The following is a 13066-nucleotide window of genomic DNA, read 5'->3' as shown; positions in this document are numbered from 1 at the left end:
ACAACTCTTCTCTCTGAACCTTGAGTTGCTAATATTTAGGGCACTAGTAGTACCTAACTTACAGGGTTGTCTTGAGTATTAAATGGGATAGTTCATGTAAAGCAGTTAGTAGGATGTCTGGTAAAGAGTAAGTGATCAATAAATGTTAGCTATTACTATATAAATAGAAATTTAAGGATTCTTGTTCTTGAGTATATATATTTTTAGTGGAAGATTGCTTCGGTGGAGTTAGATTTATGCTACCTCAAAATAATCACTTAAGCAAGTTTTTCTGATGCTAAAGGAAATAATCCTGGTCAAAGTAATACAACAAATAGACCCAAGAAATACATGAAAATGGAAGGGTCCCTTTGTTCCAACAAAAATCTGAAAGTCATACTATAGAAAATATGAGGTCTAATCAAGTGCAGATAGCTGGCAACTGAATAAATACTAATGAGAACTCGGAGGAGTGTAGAAGATCCACAGATGAAACAAAGCTGGAAAAAAGCAAATCTTACCTATTCACCCAGAAACTCTGCATGATCTCTGATCAACCTGTAAAGACAAGATGATGTTTCCTTCACAGAACAATTTAGAGGAAGAGAATGAAAGTGTATACCCCTTTTCAGAATACGAGTTTGAGGGCAAGACATCACTGATGACCAAGTCAAAGGTCACGTTAATTATTATTTATGTAGAATTTTCGTTGACAGTTCAAAGAATTTTGTGTTCAAAGCATTTGTGTTTGTGTCCTCCTTGAACCTGAGGGCATTTTTCTGTTCAGAATCCACTGATTAGCAGGTATAAACAATCTCAAATTACTAAGTTACAACTATTGCTTTTTTAGGACTAAGTAGAATCCTTACCTATGTGACTAAAAGCAGGTTGAAATGCCAGGTTTGATGGAATGTTAAAAGTATGGCTGTTAACTGTCACCTGCACAGTAACCTCTGACAACCATTTCCTGCTTGGCAGCATAGGGAAGAGGGCTGGGGAGTGTGGGTGATCGACTTGTCATTTTGACTCATCATTATGACTTGAATAATCCCTTCTGCCTACCTGTCCTACATAAGCAACATTTTCTTTAATTATGAGAGACATAGTATCAGTAACTGGTTCTTAGGAGCAAAGTCACTGTTTGATTCTGCTAGATTCAAGAAATGTGAGTTCTCAAGTCAACAGAATAATGATTAACATTTGTATTTAGCATCTTCATCTTCCTGCATATGATGTATGTTTATATACATGATTGCATTTAATTTTTACAACAGACCTGTGAGATGAGTTGTAGCTATTTTTCCTTCTGTGAAGAAACAGTTTCCCAGGTGGAAAAGACTTGCTCCAAACCTTATAGCTGGTAAGTTGTGAATGTTCCAGCTCATACTGCAAACTCTAGCTTCTTGGCATCATACCTAATCTTGATTTAACACCATCTCCATCTACCAGGGTTCCCAGTCTAGAAACCTTTTGTCTCACCTCTCCTTCAAACTCTTTCCTGTATTAGTCATGAGATGCTGTTTATTTCACTTCCATAATGCTTCTCAAATTTATCACTATTGAACTTCCAGTAGTTACTTCCATGATCCTAGTGTAAGCCATCATTGTTTCCCACCTGGATTATTCCAATAGTCTGCTAATTGGTCCGCTCATAATATTCTGAACTGTGCTCTATGTTGCTGCTAGAGTGGGCTATGTAAAAGTGCAAATGTGAACATGACCCTCTCTTGCTTAAAACTTTTAAGTGGCCCTCCAACTTCTTTGGAATAAAATCCAAATTCTTTAACATGGTCCTGCCTCATCCCTTTCCCCATCTTCTTCCTACACACGGTATGCTCTGACAAGAACTAGTGTGCTTCTCTTCCCTGAACATCTCATGATGTTTGTTTCCATGTTTTTCATTCTACTGGAAAAACTTCTTCCCCTGTTGTTTACTTTCTTTTATTGAAACAGTTTATAACAAATGTCTTTAGTGAGATTTTCTCATCCTGATCTAGTGCTTCCATTCACCTTTATATAAACTCCTGCTATGACATTTCACAGGTTTAGTTGTCACTATTGATTTACATATTCATCTGACCTACAAGACTCTGAAATAAGGGTCAAAGATATGTTTTGTGAAACATATAGCAAGCCTGTCTGCATAGCACAGTGTTTGTAACATAGTAGGGAGTAAGAAAAAATGTTTATTACATCAAACTTATAAGCAATGATTATCTATTATTATATGCTCAGCTCTATAAAATGTAGTGAGGTAGGCCCAAGCCTTACTGAAAAGAGAATTATATAATTCATTTTGGTAAGGAACAGCATAAAACATTTCAGAACTGCGAGATTGTGTAGTACTGACTGAAAGTCTATAGCAGTTCAGAAGATTTGAAACTAAGAAGGCACCTCTTTCTTTAGAAATGATGACTACTTATGAAAGGCCAACAGCAATTGAATATTTGCCATCTGGCAACTGTCACAGTACTCATTGTAAATCAGATTTAATAAACCCAAGCCCTTCTAAAGGTGAAATTATTTTATGTTATTTAGGGAGAACTCCTAGGAGTCTCCCTAGGAGAGTCCTATCTCCTAGGAGGCTGACTGAAGAAAAGTACACGGAAACTGAAAGTAAATGCCTCCTAGTGTTGGGAGAAATAATTCTACCTGTCTGGGATATGACATTGCTGGAATACATTTATTAAGGGAATTCATGTTCATTATCTTCACTGAAGAGAATAAAGCTGCATTTAACCAGTTAAAGTTTGAATAAATCAGGGTGGACATTTGGTGGTGCCCATTGGGCTGCATTTCCCAGGTCAGTACTGCCAGTGAACTCAAGCAGAATGTATGCCAGTGGCTTTTCTGCTTCTGGCTTGCATTCTCTGTAAGAATATAGCACAACCTGTATAAATATTTCTCTTTACTATCAGTTAGCTAACTAATTTCTCTCAAAAGTGATTGTGAACAGTCCCCAACCATCAATACAAAGGGTTGGAAGTATTGTTTTCATGTATAAGTGTGGGGCCTTAAGTATTTGCCGAGTAAAGTTCAAGTAAATTGAAATTGTCTTTAAAACATAGCTGTGTAACATCACTAATCATCAGAGAAATGCAAATCAAAATTATGCAAATCAAGGTATCACCTCACACCTGTTAAGATAACTGTTATCAAAAAAAAAAAAAAGATGAGTTAAAGAGGATGTGGAGAAATTGGGACTCATATACACTGTTGGTGGGAATGCAAAATGGTGCAGCTGCCATGGAAAATAGTATGATGGTTCCTCAAAAAATTAAAAATAGAATTACTATATGATCCAGCAATCCCACTTCTGGGTATTTATCCAAAAGAATTGAAATCAGAAGATACTAACATACTACGTTCATTGCAAAACTATTCACAATAGCCAAGATATAAAAACAAACTAAGTGTCCATTGACAGATGACTGGATTTAAAAAATGTGGTTTATCCATATAATGGAATACTATTCAGCTGTTAAAAGGAAAGAAATTCTATAATACACAACATGTATGGACTTTAAGGATATTATGTTAAGTGAAAAAAGCCAGTCACTGAAGGACAAATACTGCATGATTTCATTTATATGAGGTATTTAAAATAGACCCATAGAAGCAGAGAGAAAAACAGTGTTGTTGCAAGGTGTAGGGGTAGGGGGCAATGGGGAGTTGCTATTGAATGGACATAAAGTTTCAGTAATGCAAGATGAGCCAGTTCTAGAGATCTGCTGTACAACATTGTGTCTATCATGAACAATGTTGTCCACTTAAAAATCTGTTAAGAGGGTAGATCTCATGTTAAATATTCTTACCACAATAAAATTTAAAATTAAAGTAGTACACATGTCAACAGTATATGCCAACCTAACATATATAACTGAGAAAGTATAACATATATATTACATATATTATTATATATAAATGAAGTATACCATATAGCACATATACCATATATTATATCAAATATGTAATTGTATATAAAATATATATGATACATATTATATATGCAAATGGTCCTCAATTTATGATGAGGCTATGTCTCAATAAACCCTTTGTAAGTTGAAAATATCATAAGTCAAAAAAGAGTTTAATACGTCTAATCTACTGGACATCCTAGCTTAGCCTAGCCTATCTTAAACATGCTCAGAACACTTACATTAACCTAGAGTTGGGCAAACTCATCAGGCAACACAGTACACTGTACAGTATCAGCTGTTCGCCCTTATGTTCATGTGTCTGCTGGGAGCTGCAGCTGCCTGGCATCTCAAGAGAGTCTCCTACTACATATTGCTAGCCCAGGAAAATATCAAAATTCAAAGTATGGTTTCTATTGAATGTGTATTGCATTCACACCACTGTAAAGTTGAAAAATCATAAGTCAAAGCATTGTAAGTTGGGAAACATCAGTATATAAAATATGTACATATATATGATAGGGAGAGCAAGAAAGATTACATGACTACATTTTGCTCTTTGGCTGTGCAGTATCCATCCAAAATCATTTTGACATAACACATCTGAATCTGCTCCTTCTTTAAGTAAATATATGATAGAAGAAAGTATTTCAACTATACCCATTCTGAATAAAAGACAGTGATATGATAAAATAAATAGATAAATAAATAAGTACATGAATAAATAATTTAAAAAGTCATCAACCCCATCATGTTCTTTTATTCTGTTCCTGTGCCTTTATTTCCTTCATCCTTACTTCCTTCCCTCTTCTCTCTCCCATTCTCTTTTTCTCTCTTTTAATTTTTTTTTAAATTGCTAAAGTAAAAAATATATTCCTGGAATATGGGCACTGTCCAGTTTTTCTTCTGATTTTTTTCCATTTAACCTCATTCAACACTTGCCAATGTCAGACTTTGTATAAATGTTTAGTATATATTGAATAATTGCTTCAAATTCTGTAGAAATAAAAATGATGTCTCAAATTGCCTATTCATTTCCACATATTATTTCTGTTAACATATATTTCTACATCTTGAAAAGGCAGCACCAGCATAGATGGAGCTGAAGGCTGTCATCCTTAGCAAACTAATGCAGGCACAGAAAAACAAATACTGCATGTTCTCACTTATAAGTGGGAGCTAAATGATAAGGATGTATGAACAGAAAGAACAAAACAGCAGACACTGGGGTCTACTTGAGGAGGCATGGTGGGAGGAGGGAGAGGAACAGAAAGGATAACTATTGGGTACTAAGCTTAATACCTGCGTGATGTAAAATATGTATTAGGTTGGTGCAAAGGTAATTGTTGTTTTCATCATTAAAAGTTATAGCAACACCTGCAATTATTTTTGCACCAGCCTAATACAACAACCCCCCGTGATATGTGTTTATCTATGTAACAAAACTTCACATGTACCCCCAAACCTAAAATAAAAGTGTAAAAAAAGAGCATCACTTGGATTGGTACATTGTATCACTAACCTCTTAAGTTTACCCAATGGATAAGTCCTGAATTAAGATGAAAGAGTGGGAATATTAACCAATTCATTTAATGTAGAGTAAAAGGCAGAGTACTTGCTTAAGAGTTTTGCATTCTCCACAAATTTGTATTACTAATTTTCCTATATGTTACTTAAACATCTGTTAAATTTGCTCTTATACGAAGTAAAAAAAAAAAAAGTAGACAAAATCAGCTGTGAGGAGTCAAATTCAAATTGATGAAATTATGAAGTGCTGGTCATAGAGAATATTTTGGTCTCCTAATCACATTTAATTCTCCACATCACCACCACCCTACCACACACAGTTTTCTTGAGATTTATAGCCTATTTTCCAATATTAGAAATAAGATATTTATGAGGCAACACATCTATTAACCCAAGAAGTGACAACTCTTTAGCATACGAGCATGGCATAGCTTGGAGCAGGTGAATGTCATGTTCATTCATAGTCCCAAAGTTCTTCTATCATTAAAACACTGTTGGGAATGCAGTAGGATGAAGTCAAGGAGTCTAGACAGCTGACAGTTGTAGTTATCCAGGAAAACTCAGAATGTTCTACATCAGGGTGATAGAACGGAGGTCAAAGAGGAGGAATATTTAATATTACAAGTGGTAACAAATAGGATTTGCTGATTTTTTTTTTTTTCATTTGGGAAAAATACATGAGGGGAATAGAGAAAAGACTGAAACGATTTCTGGCAAAAGAAACTGAGTAACATCTGCATCCAATTTGTAAAAGAAGTAATTTGGAGGGTGCAGCTATTTTGAAATATCTGCACTGATTTTCTTCTTATATTAACATTATATCATGATCGTTTTTAAGTACCTGCTGCAAAGAACGTTAGGCCCATGGAGTCAGAAGAAAACAAAACGTGTTATCCTTTTTAAAGAATGACACACAGATGTGCATTGTGGAGCTCAATATAGGGGATATTATTCAAGAAAACCAAATCACCAAATCTTTATTGAGTACTGGTTATGGGGAAACACTGTGCTTATTGCTGTGTGTGAGAAACTGAAGCATAAAGCATACCTCTTGCTTCTTTTTTCGTTTTTTAAATTATTATACTTTAAGTTCTAGGGTACATGTGCACAATATGCAGGATTGTTACATAGGTATGCATGTGCCATGTTGGTTTGCTGCACCCATCAACTTGTCATTTACATTAGGTAATTCTCCTAATGCTACCCCTCCCCTAGCCCACCACCCCCCGACAGGACCTGGTGTGTGATGTTCCCTGCCCTGTATCCAAGTGTTCTCAATGTTCAATTGCCACCTATGAGTGAGAACATGTGGTGCTTGGTTTTCTGTCCTTGTGATAGTTTGCTGAGAATGACGGTTTCCAGTTTCACCCATGTCCCTGGAAAGGACATGAACTCATCCTTTTTTATGGCTACATAGTATTCCATGGTGTATATGTGCCACGTTTCCTTAATCCAGCCTATCATTGATGGACATTTGTGTTGGTTCCAAGTCTTTGCTATTGTGACTAGTGCCGCAATAAACATATGTGTGCATGTGTCATTATAGTAGCATGATTTATAATCCTTTCAGTATATGACCAGTAATGGGATGGCTGGGTCAAATGGTATTTCTAGTTCTAGATAATTGAGGAATCGCCACACTGTATTCCACAATGGTTGAACTAATTTACACTCCCACCCGCAGTGTAAAAGTGTTCCTATTTCTCCACATCTTCTCCAGCATCTGTTGTTTCCTGACTTTTAAATGATTGCCATTCTAACTGGTGTGAGATGGTACCTCATTGTGGTTTTGATTTGCATTTCTCTGATGACCAGAGATGATGAGCATTTTTTCATGTGCCTGTTGGGTGCATAGAAGTCTTCTTTTGAGAAGTATCTGTTTATATCGTTTTCCAACTTTTCGGTGGGGTTGTTTCTTTTTTCTTATAAATTTGTTTAAGTTCTTTATAGATTCTGGATATTAGCCCTCTGTCAGATGGGTAGACTGCAAAAATTTTTGCCCATTCTGTAGGTTGCCTGTTCACTCTGACAGTAGTTTCCTTTGCCATGCAGAAGCTCTTTAGTTTAATTAGATCCCATTTGTCAATTTTGGCATTTGTTGCCATTGCTTTTGGTGTTTTAGTCATGAACTCCTTGCCCATGCCTATGCCCTGAATGGTATTGCCTGGATATTCTTCTAGGGTTTTTATAGTTTTAGGTCTGACATTTAAGTCTTTAATCCATCTTGAATTAATTTTTGTATAAGGTGTAAGGAAGGGATCCAGTTTCAGCTTTCTACATATGGCGAGCCAGTTTCCCAGCACCATTTATTAAATAGGGAATCCTTTCCCCATTTCTTCTTCTTCTCAGGTTTGTCAAAGATCAGATGGTTGTAGATGTGTGGTGTTATTTCTGAGGCCTGTGATCTGTTCCATTGGTCTATATCTCTGTTTTGGTACCAGTGCCATGCTGTTTTGATTACTGTAGGCTTGTAGTATAGTTTGAAGTCAGGTAACATGATGGCTCCAGCTTTGTTCTTTTGGCTTTGCAATGCAGGCTCATTTTTGGTCCAATATGAACTTTAAAGTAGATTTTTCCAATTCTTTGAAGAAAGTCATTGGTAGCTTGATGGGGATGGCATTGAATCTATAAATTACACATTGATTTTTCACATCGATTCTTCCTATCCATGAGCATGGAATATTTTTCCATTTGTTTATGTCTTCTTTTATTTCGTTGAGCAGTGGTTTGTAGTTCTCCTTGAAGAGGTCCTTCACATCCCTTGTAAGTTGGATTCCTAGGTATTTTATTCTCTTTGTAGCAATTGTGAATGGGAATTCATTCATGATTTGGCTCTCTCTTTGTCTGTTATTGGTGTATAGGAATGGTTGTGATATTTGCACATTGATTTTGTATCCTGAGATTTTGCTGAAGTTGCTTATCAGCCTAAGGAGATTTTGGGCTGAGACGATGGGGTTTTCTAAATATACAATCATGTCATCTGCAAACAGTGACAATTTGACTTCCTCTTTTACTAATTGAATACCTTTTATTTCTTTCTCTTCCTGATTGCCCTGGCCAGAACTTCCAACACTATGTTGAATAGGAGTGGTGAGAGGGGGCATCCCTGTCTTGTGCCAGTTTTCAAAGGGAGTGCTTCCAGATTTTGCCCATTCAGTATGATATTGGCTGTGGGTTTGTCATAAATAGCTCTTATTATTTTGAGAAACGTCCCATCAATACCTAGTTTATTGAGAGTTTTTAGCATGAAGGGCTGTTGAATTTTGTTGAAGACCTTTTCTGCATCTATTGAGATAATCATGTGGTTGTTGTCATTGCTTCTGTTTATGTGATGAATTCTGTTTATTGATTTGCATATGTTGAACCAGCCTTGCATCCCAGGGATGAAGCCAACTTGATCATGGTGGATAAGCTTTTTGATGTGCTGCTGGGTTCGATTTGCTAGTATGTTATTGAGGATTTTCGCATCGATGTTCATCAGGGATATTGGTCTGAAACTCTCTTTTTTTGTTGTTGTGTCTCTGCCAGGCTTTGGCATCAGGATAATGTGGGCCTCATAAAATGAGTTAGGGAGGATTCCTTCTTTTTCTATTGATTGGAATAGTTTCAGAAGGAATGGTACCAGGTCCTCCTTGTACCTCTGATAGAATTCGGCTGTGAATCCGTCTGATCCTGGACTTTTTTTGGTTGGTAGACTATTAATTATTGCCTCAATTTCAGAGCCTGTTATTGGTCTATTCAGAGATTCAACTTCTTCCTGGTGTAGTCATGGGAAGAGTGTATGTGTCCAGGAATTTCTCCATTTCTTCTAGATTTTCTAGTTTATTTGCATAGAGGTATTTATACTATTCTCTGATTATTTAAAATTGAGGTATTTATACTATTCTCAATTTTAGAATAAGTGCAATGTGGTGCTGAGAAGAATGTATATTCTGTTGACTTGGGGTGGAGCGTTCTGTAGACATCTATTAAGTCCGCTTGGTGCAGAGCTGAGTTCAAGTCCTGGATATACTTGTTAGACTTCTGTCTCATTGATCTGTCTAATATTGACAGTGAGGTGTTAAAGTCTCCCATTATTATTGTGTGGGAGTCTAAGTCTCTTTGTAGGTCTCTAAGGAGTTGATTTATGAATGTGGGTGCTCCTGTATTGGGTGCATATATATTTAGGATAGATAGATCTTGTTGAATTGATTCCTTTACCATTATGTAATGGCCTTCTTTGTCTCTTTTGATCTTTGTTGGTTTAAAGTCTGTTTTTTCAGAGTAGGATTGCAATCCCTGCTTTTTGTTTTGTTTTGTTTTTCATTTGCTTTGTAGATCTTCCTCCATCCCTTTATTTTGAGCCTATGTGTGTCTCTGCACATGAGATGGGTCTCCTGAATACAGCACCCTAATGGGTCTTGACTCTTTATCCAATTTGCCAGTCTGTGTCTTTTAATTGGAGCATTTAGCCCATTTACATTTAAGGTTAATATTGTTTTGTGTGAATTTGATCCTGCCATTATGATGTTAGCTGGTTATTTTGCCCGTTAATTGATGCAGTTTCTTTATAGTGTCAATGATCTTTACAATTTGGCATGTTTTTGCAGTGGCTGTTATTGGCCGTTCCTTTCCATGTTTAGTGCTTCCTTCAGGAGCTGTTGTAAAGCAGGCCTGGTGTTGGCAAAATCTCTCAGCATTTGCTTGTCTGTAAAGGATTTTATTTCTCCTTCACTTATGAAGCTTAGATTGGCTGGATATAAAATTCTGGGTTGAAATTTCTTTCCTTTAAGAATGTTGAATATTGGCCCCCACTCTCTTCTGGCTTGTAGGGTTTCTTCCAAGGGATCCACTGTTAGTCTGATGGGCTTCCCTTTGTGTGTAACCCGACCTTTCTCTCTGGCTGCCCTTAACATTTTTTCCTTCATTTCAACCTTGGTGAATCTGACAATTATGTGTCTTGGGGTTGCTCTTCTCAAGGAGTATCTTTGTGGTGGTCTCTGTATTTCCTCAATTTGAATGTTGGCCTGCCTTGCTAGGCTGGAGAAGTTCTCCTGGATAATATCCTGAACAGTGTTTTCCAACTTGGTTCCATTCTCCCCATCACTTTCAGGTACACCAATCAAACGTAGATTTGGTCTTTTTGCATAGTACCGTATTTCTTGAAGGCTTTGTTCATTTCTTTTTACTCTTTTTTCTCTAATCGTGTCTTCTTGCTTCATTTCATTAATTTTATCTTCAATCACTGATATCCTTTCTTCCACTTGATCGAACTGGCTATTGAAGCTTGTGCATGCATCATGAAGTTCTCGTGCCATGGTTTTCAGCTCTATCAGGTCATTTAAGATTTTTCTCTACACGAATTATTCTAGTTAGCCATTTGTCTAACCTTTTTTCAAGGTTTTTACCTTCCTTGCAGTGGGTTAGAACATGATCCTTTAGCTCAGAGAAGTTCGTAGTTCCTTATTACCAACCTTCTGAAGCCTACTTCTGTCAACTCGTCAAAGTCATTATCCGTCCAGCTTTGTTCCATTGCTGGTGAGGAGCTGCGATCCTTTGGAGGAGAAGAGGCACTCTCGTATTTAGAATTTTCAGCTTTTCTGCTCTGGTTTCTCCCCATCTTTGTGGTTTTATCTACCTTTGGTCTTTGATGTTGGTGACTTACAGATGGGGTTTTGGTGTGGATGTCCTTTTTTTTTTTTTATGTTGATGTTATTCCTTTCTGTTTGTTAGTTGTCCTTCTAACAGTCAGGTCCCTCGGCTGCAGGTCTGTTGGAGTTTGCTGGAGGTCCACTCCAGACCGTGTTTGCCTGGGTATCACCAGTGGAGGCTGCAGAATAGAAAATATTGCAGAACAGCAAATATTGCTGCCTGATCCTTCCTCTGGAAACTTTGTCCCAGAAGGGCACCCACCTGTATGAGTTATCTGTTGGCCCCTACTTGGAGGTTTCTTCCAGTTAGGCTACATGGGGGTCAGGGACCCACTTGAGGAGGCAGTTTGTCCATTCTTAGAGCTCAAACACCATACTGCAAGAACCACTGCTCTCTTCAGAGCTGTCAGACAGGGATGTTTAAGTCTGAAGAAGTTCCTGCTGCCTTTTGTTCAGCTATGCCCTGGTCACAGAGGTGGAGTCTATAGAGGCAGTAGGCCTTGCTGAGCTGTGGTGGGCTCCACTTAGTTCAAGCTTCCTGGCAGCTTTGTTTACCTACTCAAGCCTCAGCAATGGCAGAGGCCCTTCCCCCCACCAGGCTGCAGCCTTGCAGGTGGATCTCAGACTGCTGCACTAGCAGTGAGCAAGGCTCCATGGGCATGGAACCCACTGAACCAGGCATGGTAGGGAATCTCCTGGTCTGCCGGTTGCTAAGACCCTGGGCAAAGTGCAGTATTTGGGTGGGAGTGTACCATTTTTCCAAGTACAGTCTGTCACAGCTTCCCTTGTTTAGGAAAGGGAAATCCCCTGACCGCTTGCACTTCCCAGGTGAGGTGAAGCCCCACCCTGCTTCGGCTCACCTCTGTGGGCTGCACCCACTGTCCAACCAGTCCCAGTGAGATGAACCAGGTACCTCAGTTGGAAATGCAGAAATCACCTGTCTTCTGTGTCAATCATGCTGCGAGCTGCAGATTGGAGCTGTTCCTATTCAGCCATCTTGGAATGGTGCCATCTCTTGCTCCTAAATTGTTAGTTAGGTGGTACAGGGATCCCTTAGCTAAATCAAGAGTGGGAGGAGGCAGTGAAGTTAATCCCCAGTTGGTGCATTATAAAGAATTAATTGGGGCATTTAAAGAAAACTAACAGAGGCTACAAGCTATGATAGGAGAATGTAGGCTGGGGGAAAGAGATTGGCTGAAGAGCTAGGAAAGAAAAAAAGGAATATCTAAAGCAGAGGAACCTAGATACACAGTAATGGGTAACACTGGGCAAAACTTCCTAAAATAGAAAAGTAATCTAGGCACAGTGGCTCACTCCTGTAATCCCAACACTTTAGGAGGCCAAGGTGGGGGGATTGCTTGAGTCCAGGAGTTTGAGACCAGCCTGGGCAACATAGGGAGACCCTGTCTCTACAATTTTTTTTAATTAGGTGGGTGAGACTGCAGTGAGCCATGATCATGCCACTACACTCCAGCCTGTGCAACAGAATGAGACCATCTCAAAAAAAGAAAAGTATAAGATATATAGGAAAGCTCATAGAACAAGACCTGTGTCATAGGAGTGGGACAGGAAGGTGAAAAGAAGCAAAATTTCTGGAGCAGAGTAGTCAGAATGTATCAGTTGTGTTGGTGATGAAGGCGCAGACTGCATAGGCAGAAATGAGTTCTCCTAGAAGCAAATGTGTTCCATCTAAGTTACAAACAAAAACAGAACCTTATGTTTCCAGCAACCAGCATGAGACCCAAAGGCAATAGCTCCACCCTGGACTAGAGGGTGGAAGTAAAGTGAACCAACCAGAATCCCCATCACTCTAAGGCCTATGATTTAAAAGGAATGCCAGAAGATAGATCCCGGATAGGTTCCACCCAGAGCTTATCTCTGTGCAAAGTGAGTCATGTGACTTGTACTTGGGAGAAACTGTACAGCTACATAGCTTGGAATTTCTTTATATTGCAGAAAAATTTAGTTATAAATCCAAAATACTTGTTAAGCTGGTCCTCAGCTGACAAGGTG

The sequence above is a fragment of the Theropithecus gelada genome, chromosome X (assembly GCF_003255815.1).
Source record: "Theropithecus gelada isolate Dixy chromosome X, Tgel_1.0, whole genome shotgun sequence".
In the NCBI taxonomy this organism is placed as follows: domain Eukaryota; kingdom Metazoa; phylum Chordata; class Mammalia; order Primates; family Cercopithecidae; genus Theropithecus; species Theropithecus gelada.
This window is presented reverse-complemented; position numbering follows the sequence as displayed.